Here is a 6,787-nt window from a genome sequence, read left to right on the forward strand (position 1 = left end):
TGAAGTAAAAGTAGAAGTACTCAGATCTTGTACTTGAGTAAAAGTAGAAGTACTCAGATATTGTACTTGAGTAAAAGTAGAAGTACTCAGATCTTGTACTTGAGTAAAAGTAGAAGTACTCAGATCTTGTCTTGAGTAAAAGTAGAAGTAATCAGATCTTGTACTTGAGTAAAAGTAGAAGTACTCAGATCTTGTTACTTGAGTAAAAGTAGAAGTACTCAGATCTTGTACTTGAGTAAAAGTAGAAGTACTCAGATCTTGTACTTGAGTAAAAAGTAGAAGTACTCAGATCTTGTACTTGAGTAAAAGTAGAAGTACTCAGATCTTGTACTTGAGTAAAAGTAGAAGTACTCAGATCTTGTACTTGAGTAAAAGTAGAAGTACTCAGATCTTGTACTTGAGTAAAAGTAGAAAGTACTCAGATCTTGTACTTGAGTAAAAGTAGAAGTACTCAGATCTTGTACTTGAGTAAAAGTAGAAGTACTCAGATCTTGTACTTGAGTAAAAGTAGAAGTACTCAGATCTTGTACTTGAGTAAAAGTAGAAGTACTCAGATCTTGTACTTGAGTAAAAGTAGAAGTACTCAGATCTTGTACTTGAGTAAAAGTACTCAGATCTTGTACTTGAGTAAAAGTAAAAGTACTCAGATCTTGTACTGGAGTAAAAGTAGAAGTACTCAGATCTTGTACTTGAGTAAAAGTAGAAGTACTCAGATCTTGTACTTGAGTAAAAGTAGAAGTACTCAGATCTTGTACTTGAGTAAAAGTAGAAGTACTCAGATCTTGTACTTGAGTAAAAGTAGAAGTACTCAGATCTTGTACTTGAGTAAAAGTAAAAGTACTCAGATCTTGTACTGGAGTACAAGTAAAAGTACTCAGATCTTGTACTGGAGTAAAAGTAGAAGTACTCAGATCTTGTACTTGAGTAAAAGTAAAAGTACTCAGATCTTGTACTTGAGTAAAAGTACTCAGATCTTGTACTTGAGTAAAAGTAGAAGTACTCAGATCTTGTACTTGAGTAAAAGTAGAAGTACTCAGATCTTGTACTTGAGTAAAGTAAAAGTACTCAGATCTTGTACTTGAGTAAAAGTAGAAGTACTCAGATCGTGTTCTTGAGTAAAAGTAGAAGTAATCAGATCTTGTACTTGAGTAAAAGTAGAAGTACTCAGATCTTGTACTTGAGTAAAAGTAGAAGTAATCAGATATTGTAATTGAGTAAAAGTAGAAGTAATCAGATCTTGTACTTGAGTAAAAGTAAAAGTACTCAGATCTTGTACTTGAGTAAAAGTACAAGTAATCAGATCTTGTACTTGAGTAAAAGTAGAAGTACTCAGATATTGTACTTGAGTAAAAGTAGAAGTACTCAGATCTTGTACTTGAGCAAAAGTAGAAGTACTCAGATATTGTACTTGAGTAAAAGTAGAAGTACTCAGATCTTGTACTTGAGTAAAAGTAGAAGTACTCAGATCTTGTTCTTGAGTAAAAGTAGAAGTAATCAGGTCTTGTACTTGAGTAAAAGTAGAAGTACTCAGATCTTGTTCTTGAGTAAAAGTAGAAGTACTCAGATCTTGTACTTGAGTAAAAGTAGAAGTACTCAGATCTTGTACTGGAGTAAAAGTAGAAGTAATCAGATATTGTACTTGAGTAAAAGTAGAAGTACTCAGATCTTGTACTTGAGTAAAAGTACTCAGATCTTATACTTGAGTAAAAGTATAAGTAATCAGATATTGTACTTGAGTAAAAATAGAAGTACTCAGATCTTGTACTTGAGTGAAAGTAGAAGTACTCAGGTCTTGTACTTGAGTAAAAGTAGAAGTACCAGAGTGTAGGAATACTCTGTTTCAGTAAAAGTCCTGCATTCAAAATGTTCCTCAAGTAAAAGTAGAAAAGTATTCTCATCAAAATATAGTGAAAGTAGCGACAGTAAAAGTATTCGTTCTGCAGATTGGTCCATTTCAGAATAATATATATGATATGTTTTATAATGATTGATCATGAAAGTGTTCTCAAAGCTGGTGAAGGTGCAGCTAGTTTGAATGACTTTGTATACTGCAGGGTAGCTTGTGAATGTACTCTAGGTGGAACTAAAGTCTGATTTAAGTGTTGATTACATTTCCCATCATTCATCCAAATCTGTAAAGTTACTAAAGGTATTAAATACATGTAGTGGAGTAAAAGTGGCTACGCTTTAAACTCTAAAATATAGTTACAGAAAGACAGACAGACATCGAGATAGAAAGACATCGAGACAGACATATACATAGAAAGACAGACATACGGACAGAATGTCTTCTGTACTTGTATGTATGAATATAATAATATACGTATATTTGTAACGCAGTCTAAAGGCAAAGACGTTGAACCTTTATTTTGAAGAGTACAGCGCAAGCATAGGGCACACTAGCCAATCAGAAGCAAGGAGGCGCTGGAGACACACCCACTTATGGAAACGAAACATTGAGTAGTATACTTGTTTTAACAGTAAGAACAGAACAACGAAAAAACGAGCTGAATTTCCGTTTTTTCGTTTTGGGGCATAATTGAAAAACAAAAGAACAACCCGCTTCTGCTTTTTTTTTTTTTCAATTAAAACGAAAAAACAAACGGTTAAAACGTACCTTCGTCGTCGTCACTATCTGTGCAGAACATTACACATATTCTTAATTTGCAGTATTTTATTTTAAAAGTGTTAAGAAAGACTGCATCAACTATGCTATATCTATATTGTTATTAACTTCAATCAAAGTACATTTAAATAGCGGACAAGACTTTCCAAGGGGTAAAAATGCTGCTGCCGGACTACTGACTGGCAGTATTGCTGATATCATGTCTACCTCCATATCCTCTTAAAATACTCTGTCCAACAATATCAGTGAAGAAAGGTGTTTTAACGCTGATTCAAAATAGCAGAGAAACATGCATTCTTGTTCTCAGGAGGGGACATTGACAGAGGATTAGTCAAAAAGTACACAGTAAGTACTTCATAGTACTTGTTGTGGGAGTAGTTTCACTACTAGCCTACTGAGTCCAACATGATTGATCTCACGAAGAACTAATGGAAACAAATAATAATAACAAACTCGAGAGACGGCTGAGTTGACCGCAGTGCAGAATCGCTGTATAGTTGAAATCTCCAAACAATGTTGTCCATTTTAGACATAGGCCTATTATATTCACAGCCCTTAAATAAAGATTGGGTAGCACTTTATATTAAGGTACACAAATTAACCGTCAACTAGTTGTTAATTAACATGCATATTAGCAGTATATATATATATATATACTAATATGACTATTATTAGTCATTATAAAACACGTATTAATGCCTTATTCTACATGACCATATTCTACAAGTAATAAGCCATTAGTTGAGAGTTTTTCCTCAATAACCCTCCAATTAGTGCTTATTTATTGCAAGTAAGGAAGTTGTTGTACATGAGTTTTGGTCTTAATATGCTCTGCTCAATATGGGCCTAATAAGGCAGTAGTACCACAAGAATAGTAATTCTCCCATAATAACACTTAACAAATATGATCTATCCTTATGTAACAAGACATTAAACTATAAGTGTAAATAACTCAAAATTAGGTATTTATATCCAAGAATATGTTTTGGGGTATTGACACTTCAGATACCAATAGAGAGGCGAAGTCCCTCCCCTTCCGGGAGCCTCCATGGGACCTTATTTCGGACAAATTATACATTAAAGTCAATGGGGAGAGAAAGATTATCTTTCAATCCCATTTGAATTGTGCCACAAATTACACATGTGATGTTTGTCAATCTTAAACAATCATTTCCATGTCAAAAAAGTCAGTTTGTCGTAAAACTGTAACGGTTGCCAGGTTGCCATTGGCAACCTTTCAGAAAAAATGTCAACCACTTGTTGGCCTTTGGTTTCCATCGTCAGTGGCAACCGGTTTGATTCAACTGATAAAGCGCAAGATCAACCCGAACGAAAGCAAAGAGGAAATGTGTAAAGTCTTGGGAGGCGAAATATATATGTACATTCTGCTCCATTGTCCATTCACTTCCGATAAAAGTTCCTTCAAAATAAGAGTCCCGATCTTATTACTACCAAAATAAAAGTGCTAAACGAAACTTTACCATAAAAAAATATTGGCATACAAATATAATCACTTCTATAAAAAGGTAACACATTTTAAATATAGTTAGACATATTAAAGGTAATTTACAGCATTAATAATTAATATCTAATTCTTAACTGTGAATGGTTTTCATTTATTTAACATTAGAAATGTATTAGTCTGGCCAATGACAGAACCACAATCAAGACTTCAATGCTGAAGGGCCAGTGGATCTATGGTGGGGGTCAGCACAAAGGTCAAGAAAACCCACATTTGAAAGGGAGACAACGGATGACAAAACTAGTGACTTGCTCAATTCATTTGTGAGGGATCTGTGAAGAACATGACAGCAGCTGCATTACTGGTATTTTGTATGCAGCAATTGAGGGTGGACAAGTTTACTACCACTAAAGTTTCAAATAATTGTGTTAATTACTTATTGTAAAGCATTTGAACATTCTTTTGTGTCACATTTTCATTATTAAGTTGATGTATAACTGTATAGTATATTAATTATTTAAAATATAAGGTGACTACAAATGGCAACCGTATTTTCAGTTTTGTCAACCAAAAGCTGATGCCTGGTTGCCAGCCTGGCAACCACTTTTAAAAGTTAGCGTTGAGCCCTGTGAAATATAAGACTATGAAAAATACGCAACTAGAAAGACTACAAATCCCAGATCCCATTCTGGGTCGCGTAAGTGATGTCATAGGCGATAATGCTCCAAGTGGTTGCGACTCGCAATTAAAACAAAGAAGAAGATGAAGAAGAAGATGTTGATTTGTTGCCTCCAATAAATATAAGAGATTGCTAAAAATAAATTAACTTTTACAAGATGCCTGTGTGCTTTGTACCAGGTTGTAATCACAACAGTAATCATACCTCTTGCTCGTTCTATCGCTTCCCGTCTGATGAAAGGACCAGGAGTCGCTGGATCAAACATATCAGGTAATATACATGGAACATAGTCAAGTTAGCTACCTAGCTAGTAGCGAGCATGTTAGTTAGCATTACATTACATTACTTAGCCTTGTCCTTTTTAACATGAAGTAAACCAAAATGCTAAACAGTAAGAGATGATGATGGTAAGTATTTCGTGAAACATTTGAAGAGTAGCCTGCTGCCCCCTCCACCGGGTGCTAAGGGGGCGGGAGCCGATGCTAATGTAGGCTAACGCTACATTAGCATCGCGAATGGACGCGAGAAGTGACAATTGTTACCTTGTCATTGTGTATGATGCACTCCTTAGGAACATCCTTGTGATGTCTAAAATCAATGATCAATTCCTGGGTTTTAGAGACATTTAAATCCAGAAAACTGTCGTTACACCAGGAAATAAAATCGGTAAGAGCACACTCGTGGCCTGATTCTGAGCCGCTAAGGAGGGACAAGAGGGCGGTGTCATCAGAGAATTTAACCAGGTAGCTGTTGTCTTGCATGCTCCTGCATTTATCAGTGTACATTATAAAAAGTAGGGGTGAAAGAACGCATCCTTGAGGCGAGCCCATGGAAGTGATGACAGAGTCAGAGAGTCGTCCATTGACAGACACCTTCTGCTCTCTATTAGTTAGAAAGTTTAAAATCCATAAAACAAGTTGATCGGGAAGTTTAAAATGACATATGGGCACGTCACTGTACCCAGGAAGAAAAAGAGAAATCTCCGAAATGTCCAACGAGGCGTTCTGGGGCAGAATAGACAGGTATTTTCTGTGTTAGAGTTTTACTCGCTACAGGGTGTACTTTGAGGGTTTGTGACTCTGCAGACCGTTTACATGCAGAAAAACCTTCATAACACACAAGGGGACGAGTAATAACCGGAAAAGCATGAGATGGGACCTTTAAGTAGTGTGTGTTTGAATATAACACAATTCTCTTCTGAGAAGAATGCCCCCTATAAAGGATAAACAGGTACACATATTTGCATATAATTACATTCAAATTGTACATTTCAATCTAATTGTTGACAACATCAATGTGAAATGCATTGTCAGGGTTAACTGAAGCTTACATGAGAGAGCATGGAACAAATACAGAGGGGATCTTTTTAAAATACTTAAAAGGCATGAAATATATCCATGAACTAACTATCATTCTATCGTTTTTTTGTTCTGTTTAAGGATGCATTCACACCTAATAGTCCGCTCTCTGGTGCACACCAGACCACAGTTTGTTACATTGTTTCATTTTTCAGAAGGTTCGGTTTGCGTTCACACTGGCAAAACTCAAACGGACTATAAACTTTAAACACAAGTCATGTGCTCGGAAATGCTGTTCAACCATTGGTCAGACATTAACCTGTTAAACCCCGAGCCTGTTTTTCAGGTTTCAGGCTCGAAAATGACATTCCCAGAAGAAATGACCATATATTCCCTTCTAAAAGGGTTAAATTAATAATCTTTTTTCTCAAAGTAATGATAAACCTGTGAGTTGGATGTAGAAAAGTCAGATTCAATATAGATGTTTTTTATTTTAAAGAAAATTCAGATTGAACATGGTAAAAAACTGTAAATTATAGTGTCCGTCCAAAACATATTTTGTACTTATAGTGAAAACGAACCTTGGATGATGGGTTAGTAGACTAAAAGCTTTAGGAATCCAAAGTACAACATATAATAAGTACCCTGTATCAAGATTGATGCAAAACAAGTGATATTTGACCTTTTTAGACAGATTTAGCAAAAAAAAACCTCTTCTGGGG

Source organism: Gymnodraco acuticeps, unplaced genomic scaffold (genome assembly GCF_902827175.1).
Source record: "Gymnodraco acuticeps unplaced genomic scaffold, fGymAcu1.1, whole genome shotgun sequence".
Lineage (NCBI taxonomy): Eukaryota > Metazoa > Chordata > Actinopteri > Perciformes > Bathydraconidae > Gymnodraco > Gymnodraco acuticeps.